General features: G+C 38.8%; 1 protein-coding gene across 1 annotated transcript in view; it reads right to left on the reverse strand.

Moving 5' to 3' along the window:
* Positions 1–27176, reverse strand: part of SPRED1 (sprouty related EVH1 domain containing 1) — a 54271-nt gene that overhangs the window by 26037 nt on the left and 1058 nt on the right. The gene's annotated exons all lie outside the window — the stretch shown is intronic.

The raw sequence follows: 27176 nt of genomic DNA on the forward strand, positions 1-27176 counted from the left end.
ATCCTATCATTTTGTATGTAAAAGAAACTGTTGTGCATATGTTGGTTTTTTTTTTTTTTTTTGCAGTCACTATATAAGAGACTGCCTGATGCAAGTGTTATCTTTCTCCTCTCACAATTCTAACAGCAAATCAGAATATGCATCAAGCCATCATGCTGACAGAAGGCAATACTTTATTGATTTTTCTCCTTTAAATTGAGAGTTAAAAGGTATGTTAAAAGGATGGAAGTTACAGCAACCAGGCATAGCTGCAATAACTAAGAAATGCATTTTTGTTAGCAAGAAAAGACATGGATTTTCAAGAGGAATTACTAGACCGATGCTGGTACATTTAGGAGGCTAGTACTCACACTGACTGAAAAATGAAAAGCTGGATACCATAATACTTTGGATTTTCCATTTAAATAAAATGAATTGGATGTTCCTGCTTGAGCAAAATAGTTCCTACAGAAACAGAAATTACTGAGCAAACTTGCCTGAACTCAACATGGCAGAAATAAAAAGCTACACTGGAAACTATCACCTAAGAAGGGAATAACTGGTATCTGATTGAGTCTCACAAAAACAAAACAAAAAAAAAGAAAAACCAAAACACAATAAAAACCCAAACTGCACAATGATTATTTAGCAAGAGAGATCCCATAACTTGAAAAACAAAGTGTTTGACAACATATATACAACTCAAATTTGAAAACGACACAAAAAAGAAGTGTCAAAAGGGGAAACTGTCAAAACAGTACATTGTTGTTATGTCTTCTTTTTAAAACTAGTGTTCTAAAATCACATTCCTATCTGAATATAGAAAACTGAAGATTTGTAACATAAGTGAAGCTGCAAAGAAAAATGGCTACTGGTGCAGGAACTTTAATAAAACCTGAGTGCACATGAACTAAGAAGCTGTTTAGCAAGTTGAAAACTACAAAAACTACCAAGTAGAAATTCAACATTTCTGTGAATAATGTAGGCAGTTCCTGTAATTACATATTATTCATGAAGATCAGTTATATGAAGTAACATAAATATACCAAAGGAGATCATATACTAGGGTTCTATCTCTTTCAAAGAAAATGTCTTCTGCAGAATTAAGTTTTAGTAATGCTATGGCTTTTGTAACACCATGTGATAAAGGCAGATTACTTAGAAGATTACATCTGATATCAAATATACAAGCAAGTAAGGAATACTTCCCCAAAGTTAAAAGGCACCAATGTAACATTCAAAAATGGGGTGAACATGTTTTTGACACAAGGAGCAGAACTAAGAGAAGCAGCAGACTGATATAGTTAGTAGTTCCCCTTGGAGGAGCCAGAAATGAGTGGGACTTCCACAGCTGTCTGCTCAACAGAGGAATGTTGATACCAGTGATTCTCGGTCCAAATTCCACCCAATTTAGTAACTTGCTTCCTCAAGCTCAACTGGCTTCTTCCAGAAAAGCCTAAATTCACCTTCTTTTTACAAGCTGACAGCCAGAAATATTTACCCTCTTCATCCCCGTCCTGTTTCTCCTCTCTCTACACATCTTCTTAATTTCTTCCACCTCCTTAACAAAGGAATTTCTGAAGATCCTAAGGAATCTCCTTACTGTATTTATAGCACAGAACTGCCAATTGCTTTACTATCGATAATTGCTACCTGTTTTTTATCACATATCAATCAAGCTGCTGGTATCAAGGCCATGTATTAAATGCAACTTGCTTTCCATAGAAACATGTAGATTGAGATGAAAATCCCATAGAAAAAAAAAAGACAAACAAAACGAGACTTATTTTTTCCGTTTCTTCTCATCCTTGTAAAAGCACATGACTTTCTAAAGAAATGTTGGAAGAAGCTTCAGCACTTCAACAAACTTAAGACAAGTTTGTAGCCTGAGATGGATTCCACAGAAACTAAGACAGCTTAATACTTTCATTAGCTGCTACCAGACAACATCCATCCAGGTAAAGTGGTGTTTTTGTTGCTGTTCTGTTTGTTTAAATAAAGATTACTGATTAAGTTCTTCCTTTTATTTTCCCTGGAATGGCAATGCTTGCTATAGTTGATAATAAACAATCTAAATAAAGTTTTTCAGCTAATAGTTTGTCTCTGAAAAGTCAGAACTCTCTCTCAGGACCATTTTCATCCATTTTTACATACAAAGCATCACTCAAATATACAAGCACAATTAGATCATGCTCATAGTCAAAGCTATTAGTCATCTAGCAATCAAGATGGAGGAAACAGGACCCTAGAGTCACAGTTATCAAGACATGAATGCACTAATCAACAAGTCACTTTGTAATCCTGTTCGTGACCAGTAAAATAAGATGAAGGTAAGGTAACTAGTACACTAAAATAAGACCACATGAAGATTTCTTATTAACAGCTTCAGCTACCCTAAAAAGGTGGAACAGTCTGTACTGCATATGTGTTATTTTCAAATAAGCACCTATACGTGTATGTTTCTTGCATTTAACAATAATGTTCCACAAATACCTGAAAAGCTATTATTTGCCACTTAACAATGATACTGTTCTGCAAAAGTACCAACTAGACCCTGCCATACTTTTATAAACACACTAGAAAATATTGTATTTGATGTGAATTTATCAGAAATTATTTCAGTTTATCCTGGATTATGCACTGTTTGGGACAGTGACTATCTGCAACAAATTAATTCAGCAATGGTGACACTGCAACTAAATAAATAAATAAAATTAAAAAAATAGAAATCTGCACCACCACTTTTTTTTTTTTTCTTAATTAAAAAAAAAACAGGCATTGCATTCAGGCTCTTGTTCACTGCTGGTGAAAATGCAAAGCTATTGGTGGTGACTATGTTGATAAACAGTGTTTTATAGCTGAGAATTTGCTCTGTCAAATAGCTTAACTGTGTTCTTTGTATCTGCTGTCATTTCCACGGAAATAAATAGGAGGCATTACTTTTGGAGTGACCTACCTATAAAGTTCAGTTGATGAGCTGCTATGTTTGTCTTTTGACAAAACATATAGGGAAGAAAAAACATTAGTCCCACTCAGTTGACTCACCTCGAGCAACACTTCATATTAGGAAGGCAACCACAAAATTTGAATTTAAATCTTGCGACATTAAAACAAGTTTGTAAAAGGCCTACATCATTCCTGACATGCATTTCCACTCAACAGAAAAGGGCCAGGATCTAAAATGAAATAAAGCATCACAACACATAAAAAATAAAATTCTTCCTTCTACTGTCTTGTTGAGCTTTGACATTACTAAGTATTCTTGAACCACATGAAGGAAAATTGTACTTGATATTGTTAAATCACAAGCATGTCTCAACATCTGCACTCAGATGGCCTTTTCAAGGACTTTAACCTGGTCTAAGGAAAATGGTCCTGGAACACAAATTACCATGCCAAAAATCCCTAATGCTAAACTGCTTCTCTTTTTTAAACATAAGATGACAAAGGAAAAATACAACTTCCAAAAGTAAGTTTCAAAGAAGCGTAAGTGGACAAATCACAATGTCCACACTAGCAAAGACTATAAGCAAAACTACAAAATGTATAACAAATAGCATGAAAATCAAGAGTAAATACAAAAATCTGAACCAGCTTTAAGTGTGGTAACTTGTGAACTTACAGCTCTATTTTAAGAGGTTTTGTTTGGTGACTGAAAGGAAGCTACCACTCCCTTGCTATGCAGCACCACACTCTGTGGTCTGAATCAGTCTTTTTGTACTATTTACAAACCTCGTATCTTTGGGAGAGAGGAAACGCAGACAAATGCAAAGAATTCTGCTACAGTAATCCATCAAAGGAGAGGAAATGAGATTAACAAGATTATATATAATGTTTTAACTACATGGCCTTTATATCTGCAATACTTCAGAATGAACATTGAGAGTGAATATTTAACTGTATGATCAGTTTGATAATCCAATACGTAACTGCATGATCTGTTTGATAATCTCAGTAATAATTAGAATCCTAGCCAGCAGTCTCAAGCACAGAAATGATTCAGAAGTCCTAAGGTCAGAGACCATCGGAACGTTAATAGAGCATCAAAACAAACAAACAAAAAAAAATCTAACTAATTCTCATTAACTGCATTCCCTATTCCAACTGCTGCTAAATTAACAGCTTTCTCATTTTTTAACAAAAAGCAGTATGTAGCGAATACTTGGTTCATGAAAGAACACAACATGTAGCACAATAACACTGAAGGGCCTCTCACTTCAAAATGAAGACTATTTGAGTTGTATTATTTGTTGCTGTTCCAGAAGCTTAAAAGCTTGCAAACAATTGCCCCTGAAAATATATCAGATCAAAATAAGAACACATTCACACCTCAAAAATCATTGCTAGTAATGAGAATTCTGTTAAAATCACTGAATCTCTTTAAGTCTATTCTGCACCTGGAAAGGGGTCAATGAGCTAGGATTTTCCTTGTTCTGGCAATAACAAAGTCCTAAAAAAAAAAAAAAAAAAAAAAGTTGCATCTCTGTTACATCTCTGAGATCATGAGATGATTTAGAGCAGTGATAACATCTTGATAGTTCCTCTTTCGACATTTCAAAACCACTAATGCCATTGGAAGATATAGGCCTGGGGTAGGACACTTCACCTTAGGTGCAAGGCAACTGCACAAAACATACGATCTGATCAGACTATCAAGGAGACAACTGCAACACAACATAAAACTGTTTTAGGCAGCAGAACCCAAGAGAACCCACTGAAAAAGTCCTCCTGTTCCAGTAGATTTAAGAGACAAAAATGTCAGATCAGGAAAATTGTATTTTTTGAGTAGCTTTGACACCTGTGTTACACACTCTTACTGGACAATACAGACTGCAATCCCCTCCGAAATGTTTCAAGTACAACTATGTGCCATTTTTGTTACACAAAACGCAGTACAGTAAAACGATCTGTAAAATATGAAGTATAAAACTGAAAAATTTTCTGAAGTCAATGTAGCGAGATATACATTCCCATTCCACAAATAGGTGAAGTTTAGTATTTAACAAGACTGCTATCAGTGAATCTTCACTGCATATCTAATGAAATACAAACAGAAAATCCAAGACTCCTGCTTAGAGAGACAGAAAATGTTTTCAGTAAATATGAAGACAAAAAAACCCTGTAAGAACAGACAAACACATAGAAGACAAAGCTCAACCTCAAGAAACAGAAATCTAAGTTTGGCCCACCACTGATTTAATTCATACCCATATTTTGGTATGGACTTCTGCTCTTCTAGCACCCTCTTTACTCATACCCCAACCACGGAGTGTAGCAGGAAAACATTATGGATTACAAATAATTTTCCCTCATTATAAAATAACAACTGAATGAATACTTTCATCTGCAACGAGACTGTCTATAAATCTGGTAATATAGTAGTTATTAACTGCTTTGTTAGCTAAAGAAAAGCAATCAGCATTTTATTAAGCATCCTGAAAAAACGAGGTCAAAACACCAACAGCACATTACAAATAATGTCTTCAGTGATGCTAACAGATCATTTCTGACTTTTTTAGCTTAAGTGTTCCCTATCTAGCAATTTAAGCCTGAAGGACCGGGTGCATGACAGAAATTAATCTGACAATTCTCTAAACTTTCTTCACTATCCAAGACCAGGAATGAATTCACCTCACCTGAGCTTTTCATGCCAGATATATAACTTTCTGAGGAGCCTGTTTCTTGAATCCAGTTGCACAAACATCAAAAAAGTAACTGTGTCTGAAGAGATAAAAGAATATTCCCTAACCATACAAAAAGTCTTCAACAGAACTCAGCTCTAATTTTCATCCATTCTTCTAAGTGTTCCTGAAGACTTGTTTATAGTTATTTTTTAATCTTACTGACTTGACAGAAAAATCAAGAAAGAAATACTGGTTAGTTTTTAAGGCTTTCAGCTCCATTAGCTCAACATTTTAACCACCCATGAGTAAAGCAGCTACTACTTGTTTTTCTCATCTGTACATTGACTGGGAAGCGTTGTGCGACTGGTACTTGGTGCAACCATCTAATTGAGGCATTATCACAAAAGACTGTAAAAAACAAAACAAGAGAAAAAAAACCAAGGAAACAAGCCAGTATTGACTATTCCACACGAAAAGTTGATGTTTAAAGAAAAACAGCTGACACAGCTGTTTCTTTAGGAAGCACAAAAAAGAAAAGATTGCCTAAGAGTTATTTAAGGGGAAGAAAGGGGAGCTAAAAATGCCAGAACTCAAGTAACAAAAATGAAGTAATAGATGTTTCAAAAGTCAGCTACATGAAGTGAACAGGGCTGGGGGAGGAAATGCTGCTTGCGTAAGTTCTTCCCTACCAAGTTAATTTAAAAACAAACAAAGTAACAAACAGAATCCTATTTTTCTAAACATGGAGAGACAGGAAGAAAACCTGGATGCCCTTCCTCAGTGCACAATCACAATGCATACTCTTGTTAAGCAAGTACTTCTGAAGTAATGACCTTCTATAATATACTGATAAAAACACGCGTATAAAATCTGTCGCAAGATCTTAATCAGTAAAAATTGGTTTAATTTGCTTCCAATATAAACTGATTCCAGAAGAAGTGAAAAAGGTAAAACACTGAAGTTTTAAATTTGTAATTGTATATGAATTAAATCCTTTCCAGCAACTACAAGCTGTCCAATTGCAATCCAGGACTGTATCATGTTAATCATTATAAATAACACAGGTGGGAAATCCCTAAGGACCATGATGCATTAATATAGCCAGTAAACAGACAGATGAAAATGACAGCTGCCAGATTGCTATGTTTCCCATAGCCACTTTCTACAGCCTCATTTCAGACAGTCTTTCAGTGAACACTGCTGATGGAAAAAAAAACCTACCAGTAGTTCTGCACTACCTTCTACCAGCAGATTGAAGCTCTTTTCCTGCCCGTGCTAGTGTTGCTATTACCACGAGCAGATGAAGCACCATTTGGCACCACTGCAACACCACTCCTCTCCCCTCCCTCCTGGTCAGCTGGGCTCGCCATGCACTTTCTCCAAGAAATCTGCATCCAGGCAGCGACAAACACCAGGATGCTAAAGTGAACCAAGAGAATTTCAGAAGGATTGCTTCAGACCAGAACAGCTAGCCAACCTTCACCAGCAGAAGACTGATTTTAGGTCTCAAGGTGCTCTCACAGCATCTCGAAGTGATTCTGAAGTCAGAACACACAAGCTGTACAAGTTGCAAGCAGTGGGATCACGTGCAGCAGAGCCTGCTTGCTTCACCTCTGGTGACTGGTGCCAAGCTAGCTCCCACAAACCCATAAGGATCAGGAAAAGATGGAGCAGTCACAGTCCAGCCACAGCTCATCTGTTTCTCTGCATTATAGATGTATTCTGAGATGAAGCCACAACCTGAAATGTGAATGTTTAAGATTCAAGTCACAAATTTTGGCACATTTGATCTCCTTCTGCAGTGTCAACATAATTTAACTCTTAAAGTTTCCTTGTTCTGGTTTCTCATGTGGAATAATGAGCAACAAATACGTAACGTGGCTACGAGCAGTTTTTCCTCCTCCTAGAAACATACATTTTCTCTTTATACAAATTCTTACTGCCACAAGTTTTGGCCCTCATTGTTTACATTGTTTTGGCCCAGTTTACATGCTGACAAAACAGACCGAGTTTCCTTTATGTACGGACAGAATATCAAGGGGTATGTAGAAAATGGACATTCTGAACACTTTGAGAAGTTTATCCCACAACATGGTGAAAATTGAGAGGCAGAGAAACCACAATTTTCAAGAAATACAATAAATAAATGCATCACAATATAAGACTGAATTGTTAAGCACATCAAAATACATATAGCCGTTAATTTTATTATCATAAATCCACCTAAAACAAAATATCTTCAACAAAGAGGAAAGAGAAATTAAGCACTGCCTTGCAGCAGATTAAAGCTTTCATTCTCAGAATTTTGAAGTGAAGTAATAGTAAAGGTTGGAGCTTTATTGTACATATTCCAAAGTCTGAATTCAAGCTGCAGTAAGACTTAGCAAGTATTAAGAATACTCAAATCTGGGTTGTTTTTTTGTTTTTTTTTTTCCTTTTTTTGGAAAGGAGCTATAGCAATAATCCGTACCAAGAAGAAAGTTCAGTATCTAACAAACAAATATGATTTGTTTTAAGCGATTCACCAGCTCAAAGATGCTTTTTAAAATCACCAATATTAGAGGAAATATCACTCCAAGGAAGTTTAAAAAAAAAAAATAGCCCTTAAGAACTAGTCGGAAAAACTGATCTGACAACTGAGCCTTTTCTTTTTTGCTAGAAGACATTTTTCATTTTAAAAAATAACAAAATAAAATAAAATGCCTGAAGCACTAATCAATAATTCGAAATGAAGATTCTTTACATTTTAAGTTAATCTACTGTACAACACGTTTTTTTTAACAGCAGTGCTACTGGCATCATGAACCACAGCTACTTGTTACTGCTTTAGTTTGTGCCCCTGCATTATTATGCCAGGCACATAAGGGAGAGGAAATACAAATCTCCTCTCTTCAAAAGAAGAAAAAAATACATGAAAACCCTTCGAGTTTTGCAGCTATTCATCCTTTAATAAGGATCGTTATTTACAAAAGGTTATTCAGTATTTGTTGAGAATGCAGGAAAATACAAACCCCGTGAATTTCTAGCTTAAACACTGGGTTCCAGTACACAGGCACTCAGAAAAAAAGCAGCCTCCAGATTATACTCAGGCAAGCATTCTGACACAGACAGACTATGTACCTCCACGAGACAAATTAAAGGGTGATGCTTCAATGAATAGTTATATGGACGGGGTACAGTATACTATGCAGAGCATGTAAATGACACACAGAACCCTTATTTTGAGTGCTCCTAACTAATTGTAAGATTTTACTTACATGAGTTGTTTGAACAGTCATGTATGAGGAGTTCTACCAGTGATTCAGCACCTGCAGGTTTGCAGCAAAACTTACTTGATTTTGTGGGATAATGGGAAGGCAACTAAACCTGCTCACCTAACTCCAGCCTCAATGAATCTGCCCCTTTCTCCTCCCTCAGTCTCGGGGCACAACTCAGCTGCTTCCTTTGTGCTAGCTCAGGCCGTTATGCAATGGTGAAGCAAGCTGGTTGTGCAACCTAAGCAGAAAATTCAACAACCCAGAAAGATTGCTTTGACAGATCAGTGCACCACATCACCTGCAGCCATGCCCCTCTGTTCTAAGGCAAAGGCAGTGGTGGTGAACACACATTAACTGCCTCTCAGAGGCAGCCCAAAATGACAAAGATCAAAGTTTCATCATTAGAAATGCAGGTATGAAGAATTATTTTAAGACCTACCTAAATCATTTTCTTCTTTTTTTTTGGTGCTTACATATAAACTCAACTTTAAGCCAGAAGAAATTCGTAAGAGTTGTTTTCTGTTCCATATATGAACTTAGTAATTCTAAGTCTCTTTTTTTTTTTTAGTGCTTTTTTTTTTTTTTTTTTTTTAAATTTAATTCCTCAGTCTGAAACTGGTCACCGATAGAGTAGCAGAGTTTAACATAAAATTCCATCTGTTCCTCCTATACATTATTGAAAAGCTTTACCCTTTGGCTTTAAAAGACCCGGAAACCAGGAAAAAAAAAAAAAAAATCTCTTAGCACTTCCCTTCCTTTAGCATTCGACGTATTTCAGTCACTATGGATGCACTGTACACACACTTCCACCACCAGGTGTGTGTCTTTGAAAAATCTCATTCAGACAGCCCATTGCCACAGTGTTTTTCTGATCTATGCACTAGTGCTCACAGTTGGTTGAACATAAGATAAAAAAACAGGCCATGATCAACTTCACAAAACTAGTCAACTTCACACGACAAGACACTGAGAGCGCCGTGGCCTTATTCCAGAATATGAAGTAAATACCTTTACCATTCAGATTTGGAATTAGCCCCACAAGCCTGCATTGGTTCTTGATCCTTGCGCTCCAGCCTCCCGAACAGCAGTTACACAGTTAAGCACTGATGCTATTAGAATAAACTTCTGGTGGGAAGTGCTAAGAATTCACCCCGCTGCCTACCAATCTATCCAGAAATCTGTTCTCACTCCTACTTCCTCCTGTCTGTTCCTCTCTGAAACAGCAGAAGGGGGGCAGGGAGTTTGTCTTTCCTCTACTGGATCACAGTTGTGTACATGAACTATACCAGACCATATGGCAATCTCTTTCAATTTGTACGAGGCAAAACAAGCTCTCCAGCAGCCCAACTCAAAGGATCCACAAAAGAGAGCCTACAGACAACCATGTACATGCACATTTCTGCATCCAAACAGACCAATTACTAAATTCCATCAATTCACTAAAGTAAAACCTTGATTGCAGAAATTCCCTGAGATAGGAAGGCACTTACCATATCCACATGCACATTCACACCAATGTTTACATTTCTCCCTCAGTTGTACACAAAGCAAGCTGGCTGCCCACATGCAACTCAGAGCAGTCAGAGAAAAGCTGAAGGCTAGGATGCATAACTCAGCACACAGGAAGGCTTTGACGTAAGGAAAATTACTGTATTAAATGAAAACCGGTGCCTGTTTAATGAGCAACACATGCAGAAGATGATCCTGCTCACAAGAGAGTAAAGCCGAAGATAAAGGTTGAAAGCTGAAAAGAATCCTCCACAGCCGCCTCAATGCTGACAGGCAGAGGCAGGCTAACCAGAAACAGGCATGGTGGATTTTCCCTTTGCAAGGGGAAAACATTCAAGTTTTATTGAACTCCAAAGTGCAAAAATCCAATAGGGAAACAACCCTCAGATGCAGAACACAGGAGAAATCCTATTACCCGTGCTCAATGAGAACAGGAAAGCATCTCATGAGGGCACAACCTTTGGATGCATAGTTGTGTTTAGCTTTTACATAAAATTAGGGTTACAGGATCAAACACTCTGGAATAGGATCTTCTTATTTCCTTGTCTTAGAAGTTAAAACAGATTGTTATGGAGACTTGATTTTCAATTTTTACAAAATAGTCATTGAAGTTTACAGCACTTTTTAGCTCAGCAATCAAAATTTTGTGTAAATTAGTACAGAACATTGTCTTTGTTTCCATATCAAGTTTAAGCAAACATTACTTACATGAACATGCTGGAAGCTGATTTGAGAGAAAATAGCCCCATCAACTGAAACTGCATAAGTTTTATATTTTAAAGAGTTGAATTAAACTATGAGAGTCATTAAGTACATATTTAATTTTAATGGTATAACACAAAAAAGTGATTTTGACTTTACTGTTCATTACCACATTCTGAAGTCCTTCACTATCACTCAGCTTGCTTACTGAGAACAAGAAGTAACTTAATTACTGGCAGAAGTGAGCAAACCAAAAGCAGCTCAAGGCACTGCCCATTACCTGCCCTAAAGAGGCAAAATACCAAGACAAGACAGCTGCCAACAGGCTTGATATATAACCAGGACCTGCCTATACTGTAACACTGCTAGCTACAATAACTGAAACTTGAAATGGTACAATGGCAAATGGTAGTCAACTTTAATATGGCAAGATTGAATGCTATTCTGCCTTTAATTTACATGTGCTAATATACCTGCAAACTGCAATCAGAGATCTGTGACAGTTATATTAGTACCATTCACTCTGTATGCTACAGTTAAATACTTATCGTTCAGGAAATTAAGAAATTTGAACATTTCTCTCTGTTTGCAGTTCATAAAAAAAGAACAAAGAATCAGGTGGCTGAGAGATTTCAGCAAAATCCAGCCCTAAAGCAAGAGGAAAACTAACCACAGCAAACCATTTGTTGAATCATTGTGACAGGCAGAACTAAAAATTGCTACTGCCAGAGTAACGATGAAAAATAATTTTCTTGTTGTTGGTAAGCAAGAATGAAATAAAGGCAGCTTTATTTTCTTAGTTCTGCACTTTGTCATAATTTCAGATTATGAAGATTGAACATACAAAAACCTTAAGGGTGCAAATGTTAGTGTGAAAAAGCTTTGGGGTGGTAGCTCTTCCTTACTTATTGCCCTGTACTGCCCACTGGCAAGAGGATGTCAAAGATGCTACTAGCCTTTCTTGAACGTACAGAAGACAGCCATTAAAAAACAACAACAAGCCACCATCAGCAACAACAACAACAACAACACAGTTTGAAAGAAACTTTGAAATTGATGTTTAACAGCAAAGAATTAAAATAATAAAGTACTTTAAAAGTTAGAATTAAAATGCTAGAAATGCGAAGTCCAACAGGGTGACACTGATTTCAGAAAGCTCACAGAACCCCCTCAGAAACAAGTTCCTCCAATTCACGCCACAATAATTTAAGGTTCAGTTAGTGTCAAGCACCATTATTTCTTAAGGGCTTTTCTCAGACAGATTATATGTCAAATAGATTTAACCCCAGAGATGTAACATGATCTTATAATAGTTATGACTAAATTACAAGTTTTAAAGTAGACAGCCATCAAAGTAAGGAGAACAGGCAATCATGGATTCAGGAAATGTACATTCCCCCATAGTCGGCTAATGGCAACTTTAATAGGATGTGATGGATTTTTCTCCACCAGGAGAAAATACAGCCTGCATTTCTGCTTCAGCAGCCCACGCCAGCTGACTAATGGAGTTATATTTTTGTCTCATACGAGGATGGTTACTTGCCCATTGCAGAATGAAACATTAGCAGCAGCTGTGAGGTGAACAGAAAAGCTGCTCTATTTGGTAGCCAAGATCCAAAGCACAGGCCTTTCCTCCAACAGTGGAGCTCATTTTCTGTCACACAGTGACGAAAAGACACAGCTCAGAACGAGGCTGCTTTTAGGGCTTAAAGTAGCTAACTGAAGATGCTTTAAGGATAATAAATTTTCACAAGGAAGCACAAGATTCACAGAAAATAAAAATAGGATTCACGAACAGTTAAGGGTTCTTGAAATCTTAAAAGAAATTGTTGGAAATAATGCATGTGAACCAAAAGTTTTGGTTTTTTTTTAAACAACTCTTATCAGATGCTATTAAATGCAAGACCTCCTTACCTTGGTATAATAAACCTAATCGCAACAGACCAGTCCCAAGGAAACATCTCTGCCTCACTGGTGAATAATCTGCATATGCCTGAACTAGAAACATCTTTTTATGCAAGTATTTGGGCTTCAGTCCTGCAAAAATTTAAATATATCAGTCTGAGTAGACCTACAGATCTCTGTAGAAGTCTACAGAGTTTATCGCATGCACAAAAGCTAACACATATTTATAAGCCTTGCAGGATAATTGCTTTTGGCAGGATATAAATAACATCAATACAGTGTGCTTTAGAATCATGGTCTCCTGCCTTCAGAAGCAGGAGTTCTGGTGAAGCCTGTCACTCGTCATATACAGAATGGCAGCTGCATAGCCCACAGAGACATTTAAACTTCTCTTTGCATTTTCTTTAAACTCTCAGAAATAGCGTACGGGCATTCTTTTAAAGTAGAAAGAAAGCTAACGAATAAAGCCCATAAAAACTGCCTAGAAATGCTATCCCAGTGCCATGGATACCGCTGGTAGGACTGGAAGCAGTTCCTAGACAAACTATCTATAGCTTCCAAGCAGCACATCAATTAGGCACTGGGGTTTACTATGTATTTTTCCAGAACCTAACGCACTGGCTGACAGGGCAATAACTCAATATGAGAAGCAGGCTTAATAAAGAACTCTAATGTTCCCTGTACTAAACTTCAATGAAAAAAACTCAAAAATCTGCTACAAGAAGAGCTTTCAAAGAGCAAGACAGGCATCTGAAATAATTTTAGAAACCTGATGCCAGTAGTTTGCCTCATTGACTTTTAAATGCACTCCTAAAGCCAGGCCTTAGATTTCTCTTCTTGTCAGTTTTTTTCATCTTTTTGGCATTGCCTTTCTGCCTCCTTCGCCCTCCATTTTAACATCAGGAAGGACAACCTTCTGCACAGCAGCACTGGTCACTGCCAATGCCACTGAGAGCAGCGTGAGGGGACCCGGTCCCTCCACTGCCAGCCCCCCTCCTGCTGCACCAACCGGCTGTACACACAGGTAGCTCCTACAGCACATTTCGTTTTTTTCTCTCACTCCCCGCCCCTTCCTCTTCTCCCCCTGCTGCTCCACTCCACTTTTTCCCATGAGGTATCTTCCTTTCTTTAATCCCACAAAAGTAAGACTTTCACTCAAGGCTGTACAGCTGAAAAAGTGCTGCGTGCAGCGAGAATAGCAGTGGGGTTATTTACTTCTGAGGAACTGCCCAAAAGGAGTTCAAAAGTCCTTAGCAGCAATGAGGGGAAAAATGTAATTTAGAACACTTGGCAGCTATCACAAACCGATACTATCCTTCATTCACAGTTCACACTGCCGCAGCCCAAATCAACAGCTACAAATTCCTTGCATTCAATCAACTTCTATTAAACACAGTTTATCTCATATACAAAAAAATGACTAAAAATGACAAAAAAATGACAAAAATGACATCTAGATAGGCCTCTAGATGACTGGAACACAGAAATATTACATTAAACTTTAAAAAAAATAAATCAAGAAATCTTTGCACCTTGGATGTCTGTATATATTCAGTGTAAAGCTACCCCTCAGATAGCAGCAGGTCAGACCCGACCAAAAACACGTGTGATCTTTGAAGCATGAGTGCCTTTCTGGTAGCCATGTGGGAGGGTGGGCAGTGCCACTGCCACGCACTCCTAAGCCAGCTCTAACCGCCCAGACATTGGCAGAGGAGGCAGAGGTCCCTGCCCACCTCACAAGCTGCTCACTCCAGGCCGAAGCCCAAGAGCATCGACATTCCCAGCACCCTTCCTCCTGCTGCTAAGATGTTACTTTACACTTGACGCTGACAGAGCAATTCAGTTTGGCTGGCAAACGCATTCAGAAGCTTTTCCCTTGAACCTTGTGTAGGTACTGGAAACATTGTCATTTCATTCCTCACCTTATTCGCGTGGTTATGTGAAAAAAGCCGTTTCAAGAGAAGATATACTCATGCAGTACATGATGGACTGAAATAACTCATTCAGATACTAAAACTAACCTTACGTTCTCACACAGAAACACAAACAGCAAACCAACTGTACCAAGAGATTAAACTGAATAATCTAGCATAGCCATTTCAATTCATTTCGATTTCTGAATACCTAAGAACACAACACAGCCTGGATGAACAGATAAACCACACAAAGCTCAACAGCTTGCTGCCACAGTAAAACACAGTGCCACCAGACAGCCATAAGGTAAAGCTTTCCACCAAAGAATCGAGGAATAAATAATCTATTTCAGCTTGAACATCCTCAAGAAGAAATACAAGCATATAGAATTTAAGCAGGTATGCTGAGGTGGAGAAAAGTCATTGAATGGGTTGAACAACATTGAACAGCAAGGATTTCTGACAGATTCTTTTTGGCAATTCTTGTATTTTTATGTAAAACATTAACAACTCAAAATGATAAAATACAGTACTAAATCATTATTTATGTCCTTTAACACCTAGGACAAACATTCCTTCTCTGAAGGGCTTCAATATGCCAAGTATCAAGTTTCTTCAGCATTTTCAGTAAGAGATTTCCAATACCATTTCTAAGCAATGCTAAACCCAGAGGGTAGAAATATTAGCTGACCCCTCTGCAGTTTTAAGGTAGTTCATCTACCTTGTCACCAAAACGTCCCCAAACTGCTTCAAATCACAGATCTGCTTTATCATTAAAAGAGCAAAGAAATGAGCAGTTAAGTTCAGAGGATTTCAAATAAATCTACTCCCACACTTCCTCATTAACTGATCTCAACTGTAAATTTGCTTTAAATACTCTAAGAGGTGGCTGTGAAGTACATGGAGGCAAAGTTATTGTGCGTGTCAAAATGACAACACCAGTATCATTTATTTAGTGAAACTGGATTTGTTAGTTTTGGTGAAACTTAGGGTATTAATGGAACTCCAGCTATTTTTATTTTAAACTGCTTGTGTACTTATGCACCTCTAGCTTATTCTCAAATATTTCACAGGTTGTCAAAGGATCTACAAAAAGAACTCCAAAACCGAAAACCAACAAAACCCCATAAACACTAAAGAGTTAAATATTTCAAGTTATGTAAGTAGTCCATCAAAAAACACTAAAACAAAACCTCCTATAGCACATATCTGATATCAGTCACACAACCACAGTGCTTCATACAATTTGTGAAAGGCATTTAAAAAGAAGTTGAGATTAAGACCTAAAAGAAAAAAAAAAAAAACAACCCAAAACAAAGCCACAAAACCAAAAAACCCACAATCCAACACAGCTATGAAGATTTGCATGAGAATAGCCCTCTTCTGCATAGTTTTATGGAGGAGTATCAACTTTCAGACCTTCATAATTACAAAGAGGTAAATTTCACCAAACCCCAAATGCTGTCGTGAACATTAAATTCAGTTTAGCTCCTCTGTGCCTTGTACTCTCACTTGGTAACCGCCTCAACCACTGGACTTGGGAATTGCTGCACTGAAATTAATAACCACATCTGAAACATTTTCATTTATGAAAAAGATGGTATGCAGCAGAGTTTACAAGACTGCAGATGAACGAAATTTTTACCATTATGAAAAAAAACCAAATGTTATAAAAATGATTCATAGGGGTAATATAAAATATTGCCCACTTCCACTGTCAGATATTGAACAACTTCTGATTTGGCTTTCCATTGAAATCAAAAGCATACAAATACTACCCAGATACTTTAATCCTGAGAAGTATTAGTCTGCGCTTCCTGAGATGTACTGTAGTGATGCACCAAAAAAACGTTAGACTAAGTGGACTTCCTACTTTTAGGCCAGCACTGTTATTACCAAAGGATATCTTCCAAAGAAGCAATCTCTGACAGAACTACTTGCTGACCTGTAATAAGAACTCATTGCAGAGGAAAGAAAAAAATCTTCCAAAGAACATAACTTCTCAGTGTATGTAAAGACAATGAAATTTGCATCCCGCTGAAAATACAGTAGAACAAAACTATTTTCCTGGTCAAAGACAAAATCATAAACAACATCTTTCAATTTAACTGAAAAGACTACACTTATTTGGAATAAAATACACCTTTTGATTATATAGAAAAATAAGGGAATATACATATTTTAAAAATCTCTATCACCAAATATAGCCCAGTCCATGTATTTCTATTCCCATATTAAAATTGGGAAATGACAGTTATTGCTACTCATTTTTACATTGGAGAAAGCATAACAGAGACAAGAAAAAAAAAAAAAAGCAGAAAACAAAAGTAAAGGAATGTAAAATGCTCCAATTCCACTGAAGGCATTGACTGGAGCCGATTTCTTTTCAGGCTGTGGTGTCCAAAATACCACAGGCACTACAGAAAGTGAAGATAACTATCCCTAGAAGATATCAGAAGATGAAAAACAGATTTAAGCTGTAGCAACTTACACCATTATTTCCATCCTACATTTCCATTTACATTAACAATCAAGAAAATTTTAATGCTTCTTTACATATATAACTACTTGCATTTCCTAAGCAAGGAAAATCAGCACTGGCTGGTAACCAATTGGTAACAAGGCTGGTAACCTGAATACACTGATCTGCCCCAGGATGTAACCTCAGAGTGAATGTTTTAGTAATGTTTACTTAAGGTACATTGCCTCCTTGCATTTTTTGTACTGTTCTATCAAATATTTACATTCATGATTTTTTACTTTAGGCTTCAAAATAGTGAATTACTTCTTTGTATCCTGGACACCGAAACTTGAGAATTAAGTTAAACCGACATGAATCACACGTGTTATTATTACTGGAATTGCCTTTTCCTTGTTGGAGAGAAGCAGTATTTCTCAACTCTGAATGGAGAAACAAAACTATCTATGAAACTCAATTTAATGCTTAGACTGTGGTTTGATGTGTCCTATCTGGCAACTCCTACATTTCAGCAAATACAAGATAATCAAAACTGTAATGATTTAGAATAATCTTTCAACTATATAAATGATTTAAACATTTCATTACAATATTTTACAATACAAAATATTTTTAACAGTACTTAGCTGCCTCTCCCAAATATGCCTGTAACTGCCTTACCAACAAGCCATCTCAGAAAAGTTGGCCAAAATCACTATGGCTCTTGAGAAGTGACACTCATTTATTCCTTTGTCATGCAGAAGTTAAAAAGGATCTCTCTTGCAGCTCCTCTAATGAAATAAACTCTTCCTGAAGCACACAGCAGAGATCTGGATCTTCGTGCCTTATGTGGGATGGCGCATCAATCAAAGCTCATTGTTCCCTCACTCAAGTTGGGAAGAACATGAGGACCAAGCAGTAGTTAAACCTTTTACTTCACCTTTTATATTCAACCCTGAGGATCAAGCTCGTGCAGCACAAATATGCCAAAAAACAGAAAAGCCAATCCTGTACCTCTCAGAAAGTCATTCAGGCCTAAAAAACAGCTGAAATACTAACAGTAAATCTTACTCTAGTTGTTCCAGAAATCTAATCTAAAGACTTCATTCAGATAAGAAATTGCAATTCTTATTTTACTTAATGAAGAATTATTCACCAATTTCAAAAGCATGGAAAAGTTCAGTTGAATTTTCTGTCACAGAGAGGTCACAATGCAGATTTTAAACATTCATGCGATGACTTCCACTGCTGAAAGGAGGATGAACTCATAGCCTGTGGGAAGCATTCTGTCTTCCTACAACAAATGTTTTTATTTGGGTTACGTTTTTGTTGTTCAGAGTGACCAAAAACCCAAACAGGTTTTTTGTTAGCATCACCACAATAAAAGGCAAACAAAGCCTGAACAGAATACCCTAGTATTAAGACATGCTAAGTGGTAAGTCAAAATGTCTTAGAAGAGACTGTAATCTGGTGTCTTCTGTTTTGGACAAGCTTTTCTGGACAAGTTGCTTGAGAATGGTAGTTCAAGAAAATGCTTTCACACAAAAAGGAAAAAACAAAAACAAAAAAAACCCCAAACAAACCAAAATGAAACACATCACTTAAAAGGAAGGGTCCCTTTAATAGCCAAAGCGCTTCAGAACACAAAAAAATATGCCATTTTAAGGAGAAAAATAAACAAACAAGTAACAAAATGTGTCATGCAAGAAAAGCAAATAAACAAACCATAACCCTAAAGTTTGAATAGGTATGGCAGAGAAGGAAAGGCTTGAAGGGAAGGACCTGAAAAGCTCCTCTCCTTCAATAATCAAGCTTATGATTTTTCCTCTTCCTAACCCAACTTATTCCAGAAGAATAAAAGTATCTTAACAGGAAATAACACTATACTAAACTACAGCAATTCATGACTTATTCAAGAATAAAAATTAATGTCTTATTCTGGAATAATTTTTGCTAACACACAGGCTCTTACCCAGATTACAACAACTAAATGAAGAGACTGTGTTTTCTGCCTTCCTTTGGGGAAACAAATGTGTACGCACTCCCCGCTCATGCATGGCACAACATACTTCAGAGGATACAGTAAGGCAACACTCCTTCAGCTTCTCCTGGGATCAATTCCCAGAGGTGCCCACAAGCTCAGACAGCCCAAAGCAGAGCCAGGCCTACCCTCAAAGCTGGACCTGGGCAACAAGGCACTAGGGGTGCAAGCATGGCCGTGGTCCTATTTCTGCACCCCAGGGAACCACTCACTTTCTGCAAGTCCTCCGTTACCTAACACAGGGCTGCCAACACGCACCATGCTTCCCCATCACCATAGAAACAAAGCACGTACACGCTAAGGTGCGTATGGGAGCTCTGGGAAAGATGTTTCAAGCCAAACACAGCTCAGACAAGGTATTTTGAGCCAGAACTGTTCTGCACAAACACAGAACATGAAGATACAGTGCTAGAGATCAGCTCAACACTGAGCAGTGGCTGCACATTTCCTGAAGTTTCTGGAGGCAGAAAGAAGAAGATGAAGCAAGATTCAGTCAGGACACTTAGAAGCCCTAATGCACTTTTGTTTCAAGGAGAGCTGCAAGTACCTTGCACTGGCATGCTAAGTTCTGGTGCAGGCCTCATGCTGCGACAGGGCTGAACCCCAGACCTGCTTTGCCATGCTGTGCGGGGGCTGCCCCGCTGCACAAACAACTGTGCATGGCAACAGCTTGATGGCACTCTGACTGATGTGCACAGGGTTGACAGCATCACGGCTTCACTTAGCACGAGTTAGCAGATCTATCACTACTTCAAGTAAGTTCTCAGAGAGCCTCCAAATTGGAAGGAAGGAGGAAAAAAGATAAATTTTCAGATAAAGAGAATCAGAGTATCAGAGCAATACAAGAAACCCCATACAACATAACTGGAAAAAATTTACAACAGCATCACGAACATCTGAAATAACCCAATAGCTGAAATTTGAAAATTTAAAGGAATAAAACAAGAAAAGTGCAGAAACAAACAAAAATCTAGCAAGCTTATTAGTGCTCCTTTATATTTCAATGGTAGCAGTTATAGGGTTTACAGCTTTATCTGGATGGAGTCCTCAATGACACAGAACCACTTGTACACAGCCAGAGGATGCAGGTCTCACTCAGCAAATGAAGCAAGAGGCTGAAAACAGCAAAAATGGGTGCTTCCTAGCATTGAAGGCTTGAGAGTGGAACCCAGGCAATTTAATTACCATGTCGGCTCTGCTTCAGTATCAAAGCCATCAAAATTCATACCCCTCAGACACACAGATTAGAATTGCACAGTCTCTGCTCTGAAGCTTGAAAACTCTTGAGTATTTGACTGTACAACTCTGCATTCTCTTGGCACACTCATTATATAACAGTGGAACTCATTATCCCTCTTAGAGATTTTTTAATCTTGCAAAATTAAAGAGGCAGGAAAAGCTTTTTTTTTTTTTTTTTTTTGGTATGACATCAGCAGAGCAGATCAGCAGCCCCCACACTACAGAGGATCACTGTAACAACACAGATTACTGCCCCCTGATGAGGGCACAAATATGCTATTGTGAATCCATATGCTAGGAAATCTCCAATTTTTCTTGGTCTTAAAGGAAGAAAGAGACCAGGGATTAGCAACAGGAGCTAGTGCTTATAAACATACAGTATTGGTACATAAGGACCACCACTTAGACAAAAACCACCATTTCCCATTTTAGATGTATAGGTCTCAACGCTAGACCCCAAATTAGTTTCTTCACACTTTTCAAAACCACGTCCCTGGTCAGGTTCAGAATGTGTTGGCATTGATCACACACTTCACATTAAGGCAGTGTTCTGGGACCTGGAGCAAGCACAGCATGTACAGAAAGAAATACCTGGGGCACCAGTCACTGCAGAATGTCACCAGCTGAGGAGTTTCTAGGAAGCCACGTAAACACCCAACATCAGAGCAGGCTCTGTGCTCCCACCTTTCACAGGCATTTAATCCTTAAAAGGTTTAAGAGAGAAGTCACTACTGTCCTCAAGGTTTATACTACCTCACCAAAACTCTTCCGCACAGCTTCTGAAAGAAAAAAATTGCAGGCAGGAGTCCTCACCAAGAGCTCTATCTTGCCAATTCTGCCCTTAATTAGGGAAGACAGCCAGTTTCAGCTGTAGTTTTTAACAAACTGCACCCAAGTTTTCAGTATTTGTTTTATTAATGACATTCTTAATACTTCTTGTCATTACACTTGTTTATTGACAGCATTTGACTTCACTAAAACTGAAATAAATAAACCAGTTTCATTGTTGCTTTGACAAACTTGTCAGTGTCACAACTTGTCAGGGTAAGTCAAAGCAAAAGAGCAACTGGCAACATTTGTCAGACATTCTTGGAGAAGACCTAGTTATATGGTACTGTTTTTCTAGAGTTAATTTTTAAAGACAGAAAAGAGACAGCTCATTCCATAGACTTTAACAAAGCCTGCTCTCACAAACCATTCAAGCCTATGTCTGCCACGCTTCTAAGCAGGTGAAGTGTTTGACTCACAGTAATAGCACAGATTACATGACTTCCTCACCTCACAAAAATATCACATGGAGCAGTGGTCACATTTTTTAAGCACAAGAATTAATACACCTGGAGAAAAAAAAAAAATCTTTACCACCTCATCTTTAATAATGGTTTAAATGTTTTGACAGTACACGTTTGAGGAATTCTTGTAGAGCACGTACTAGGAAAGTATGTTCTAATCCATACAAGCTTGGTATCAGTAATGCTGAACAGACCATACTTTCCCTGATGGCAGTATTCACTATAGCAAGACACTGAATTATGGGAGACAAAAATGTGTGAGCTCCTTGCACACACAGCTGCATTTATCAGGATTACACTGGGATTTTATTTGTGCCTGCTTTATCTGGAGCCGTGGGAATTCTGGCCTGCAATTATCCGTAACAACTCTGCTATTATTTAATTAGAGGAACATTTATACTTAATTTTACTACTGAAAACACTTAAATGCACATTTTCTGCCCCCAAGCATAACTGAAGATTTGCTGTTTGTTTTTTAAAAAAATATTTTCTTGTCACAGAAAGAACAGTGAATATAATACAGTGAAAATAAATATACACGTATTTTCTCAGCAGTCTGGTATCAGAGATACTTGCATGAGCATTATGAAAAAGATAAACTGGAAAGATGTGAGATAATACATAACATGTTTGGTTGGTTGTTCAACACAATCGAGTGCTGTTCAAAACTACCACAGCCTTAGAGACTAAGCACTATTACAGACACCACTCAATGAGCAGGAGAGACAGCATGTTTATTACCCTGGTACCTACCAGATACCATAGAATATGTTACCCTGTACAACGCAACACTTCATCTTATATGAAAAACCAACGTGGAGTAGTACCAGTCAAGAGAATTCATGCAATCATTGTTCAAACATGAGTTGAATATCTGATCTCTCATCTAATGTAGGAAAAGTTTAACAAGAATATGGATTGCCTTATAAATATTTCTATGTCTAGAAATATTTATTACTACAGCATACATAAAAAAGCACCCAGTTCCCTCCTTAAATAAGGAGCAATGATGAAGAGTATTTCTGCTGAACACCAAGACCTTTAACCAGGTATCAAGGCATAGGAAAAATGTGGCAAACACGGTACAAATATCCCAAATTAAAACTCAATTCCTTTATAAAAATCTATACTAAACAAATACTTTGCCACCAGAAGTGCTTTCAGATAAAGTAATCAGTATTTCGAATAGAAAGAAAGGAGAAGATTTCGAGGAACCATGGTAAATCCATGCAACCACTTCCGTCAGTACGGTAGCTGTGTGAGCTTTGCTAGTTACAATTTGTTTGCTTAAATGCTGAACATGAGAACAGAGAGGAAACAGCCAAAGATGGTTCATTTTGTAAACACCCATAAAGAAACTGGGAACCTCAGCAACATGGCAACTGCCAGCAAGCTTTCCGAGTCCTTGAAGGAAACTGCAACCAGTTCAATCAGGAAAGAATACTAAGAGGGAGAAAGCATATGTTTCAGCATCACAGCAACAAGGTTTCAGACAGTACAGCAGATGCTGTACCACAGGACTGGGTTTTGGTTTTGTTTTTGAATCAAAGCAGTAAAAACCAAAACCGACAAAAGTATTTCCCGTGTCTCCCTTTTCAGCTCACAGCAACGTTCTCAACAGCGTTGTTTTTTCATTCTGGTGTTTGTTGTATCCCATCAAGTCATCACCAATGCATATAATTTTTTCTGAATACTCACAAGAAAGGCTAAATAAGAAATATAAAAGAACCTAAGAGCACTAGGAATGCTCTCAGCTTTAATCCTGTGACTTCTGATCCTGTCAAGATATATTCCTTTCAAGAAAGCTCTTTACTTCTGAAGCATGTGCTGATGTCGTCACTGCCTTTTTAACAGTTCAAGCACATCAGATTTTAAACAAACAAGGAAAAAAAAAAAAGTCCTTTTAAAATTCAAATGTTAACACTGGTTCCAGTTATACTGAAACAGCCAAAAGGTATTTTTCTGCAGCAGTACAGTACTCAAGTAACGCTGTTAAGGTAAAGCTTTTAAAAAAAGAAAAAAAACATTACTGACTTGATGATTATGTAATATGTAAATTCAGTTTCACCTTCAGAATAGTGCAGCATAGCACAAAGCCCAGGAGACAACAAGAAGCTGTTCACAGAACTGGAAAAGCCTCCCCGGGACTAAACACAGAGCCATTGCCACAGAAGAAAATATACGTGAATTGTAATGATTCCATCATAATTAATTAATTGACTGCTTTCAAAACAAATTACCCCGCCTTAAGAAAAAAAAAAACAAAAAACCACCACAAATTCCTTACATAAAGAGAAGAAAAATTTTGAAGCTTATGCTTCAGAAGTAAAATCAGCCTGCTGAAACGTATTAAATTAATGAAAACAAACTAGTTGGCTTTGCTTTCTCAGATAGGATCTCGTGTTCACTGTTCAGTTTGGACTTCGACTGCAAGAAATTCTGAAGCCCCCATGAAGCAATATTTTCATTCATATTCAGGGAAAATATATAAATATAACAAGTACTGTATTTCAAAAAACACAGTTCACCTTTGCTTTCAAATCAACAGCACCTGAGGGTGTTTAGTCCGTCACAACCTAGAAATGGTTAAGCACACAGCTCTAATGTACACTCAGTGCTTCTTTAATTTATAATCTCCTAAATCAAATTACCTAGGAAAATGACCAGAAGAATGCCTGTGCTGGTGGAGCACAACATATGACAGCCTAAATCTGTAAAAGTGCCCTCAAAATATGAACCCAGAGCAGAGACATTCCCTCAAAGAGAAAGGGGCCACCTGCAACACAGAGAAAAGTAAACAAGCAGGGAAGCAGTGATCCTCCTTCTCAATAGAGCGACTCAGACTCCATCTTAATCCTGTCATCATTCATCCCCGCTCAACAGGCACTACATAACGCAGCACTTCTTCTGTTGGGTAACAACACTGAAACTCAGAAGCATTTCCAGACAGCACTAAAATCTGCCATCAGATCGGAATTCTGTACAGTGCTTGCTGACCTGCATGCTCTGACATTATTATGTTAAGTTGCATGAACAGCAGATTGACCCACGAGGCCACACGTCCCACTAATTCCTTCATTTGAAAACTAAGAGCATTTGTGAGTGCTGCATTGTGTTCCCACTGACCACACAGCAGCACTGAGAGGAAAAAAACTAGTACAGAAATGGATCTGGAAAGCTACAGAAATACTCTCATTTAACTAAGATCTAACTGACAAATGCAGTGAAAGCTTTACAAGAGCAGTCAAAAATCACCACAAAAAAATCCAGCTGTGGCAGTCAGGATTTTAGAAGGCTGCCCGACACGTGCTCATGACTGACAGGAAACCTAATAGTCCTTAATGCAGCTTTTTAATTAATCTTCTGCACCACACGTTACAGTTTAAAAGAATTTAATATTATTGACTCCAGGCACCACAAACCTTTATGTCTTATTCCATAAAAGGAAGCTTTGTAAACACAGCATAATGCTTAATTACTGGGGTATAGCTGGTAGCCACGATGGCACAAAAAATGTTGCCAAGTACCCGTATTTGCCCTTACATGCAGTGAGATTTGTTAATGAATTCAAGGCCATTGATGATATCAATCATAATAAAATTAAGCACAGATCTTCTAATATATGATGTACTTCAGCGCGCAGATCTGTCCTGTTTTCACAAACGATTTTGAATTTCAATCCTATTTCCCTGTCATTCACAGCAGCACTCCAGTGCTGTGTGCACAATCAGCAGAGAGGAACGACTCTGGCCCTGCCAGAGCTGCTAGCAGAACTGCAAATGAAACCGAGGGAAATATATTATATATGTACATATTTCAACTCAACCTTCACCTCCCCCCGAGTTAGAATGCTTGTGACATTCTAGGAAGTAAAAATATCCACTGTGAGAGAAAAAGCACTGCTGCTGAAAACGCATTGTTAGCTTATATATCCTGAGCTGCAAGCAAAGCCAAATGAACTTAGACTAAACGTTACATGAGGGCTCACTCCTCTTATTTCAAGTAACACTCAGTAAGCCTTCAGGTATTCTCCCACTTCCACCAGAGACACAACCTCCTCCACCCCACAAGTGGATAATTAAGGATCACCTCCATGCAATTTGTAGAGGTAATGAAATTGTGTATTCACAAGCAACCAGCAGCTCCATTTTAGCACTGGCAACCGCAGAGCAGTTGCACCAAACAGTCACGGTGGTTCCTTCAGTGGTCTAGTGGTCTTGCATCTCCGCATTTCACTCTTTTTTTTTTTTTTTTCCCCCTCCTTTTGTAACGAAGATTTAAAAACGTTTGAAAGCAAAGTTAATATTTTGACCTTTCAACAGCTGACGCCGCATTACAACACTTCTGTTACCCTGGTACCCCGGAGGTGATGGCGCAGGCTGAAGAGAAGCGCTGCCGCCCGCACTGCCATTCACCCCCCGAGCGGCGGCCCGCTCCGATCCGCAGTGCCGGTACGGCCCGCCCGGCCGGGGCCCCAGCGCCGCTGCGACGGCCGCTCGCCTTCCCTTATCCGCTGGCACCGCGCAGATACGAGCGTCGATCACCAACGAGGACCGAGAAGCGATTAAGGCACCGTTTGGAAAGCGCGTTCGCATGAATGGATTCGATTTTCGTTATTTTATTTTTGAGCCAGCGTTTTCGGCAAGGGGAAACACGCTGACGTTTTCTGAATAAACCCTTCCGTGCCGCGATGTGCGCCTGTGCCGCGAGAGGCATTTTCTGAACCAACGCCGCTTCGTATGAACGAGCCGAGCACGAACCGCAGCGCAACCCCGGCCCGGCGGCGGCCTCCCCGTACCCGCGGCAGGAGGCCGCCCAGCCCCGTGCAGACCCCCCCCGCCTTCCCCGTGCCCGTCCCGCGGGCCGCCCGGCAGCGCGCAGCGTGCAGGCATCGCGCCTGAATGGACGGCCAGGTACTTTATGAATGGAGCGATCACGTGCCCACAGCACCTCCCCGGCTGATATTTCCCACATAACCGTGTCAACAAGCGCGGCACCGCACGGCGACGCGCGGCTCCCGAGCGGCCCCGGCCGCAGCCTGCCAGCGGGCCCTCTTCGCCGCGCCCCGCGCCCGGCCCCGCGCGCCCCGAGGGGCGGAGGGCGGCGAGGCCAGCGGGCCCGGCCGGCAGGTCGGATGGCGTTGTTTTTTTTATGAATGGAGATCGTGGTATGCAAATGAGAGCGATTCACAAAAAAAGAAAACATGGCGGCGGCTCCGGCTCTCCACCCCTCGATGGGCCGTGCGGGCACCGCTGAC

This window comes from Lagopus leucura, unplaced genomic scaffold, assembly GCF_019238085.1.
Source record: "Lagopus leucura isolate 7727_CA_CO unplaced genomic scaffold, USGS_WTPT01 Super-Scaffold_1, whole genome shotgun sequence".
Classification (NCBI taxonomy): domain Eukaryota; kingdom Metazoa; phylum Chordata; class Aves; order Galliformes; family Phasianidae; genus Lagopus; species Lagopus leucura.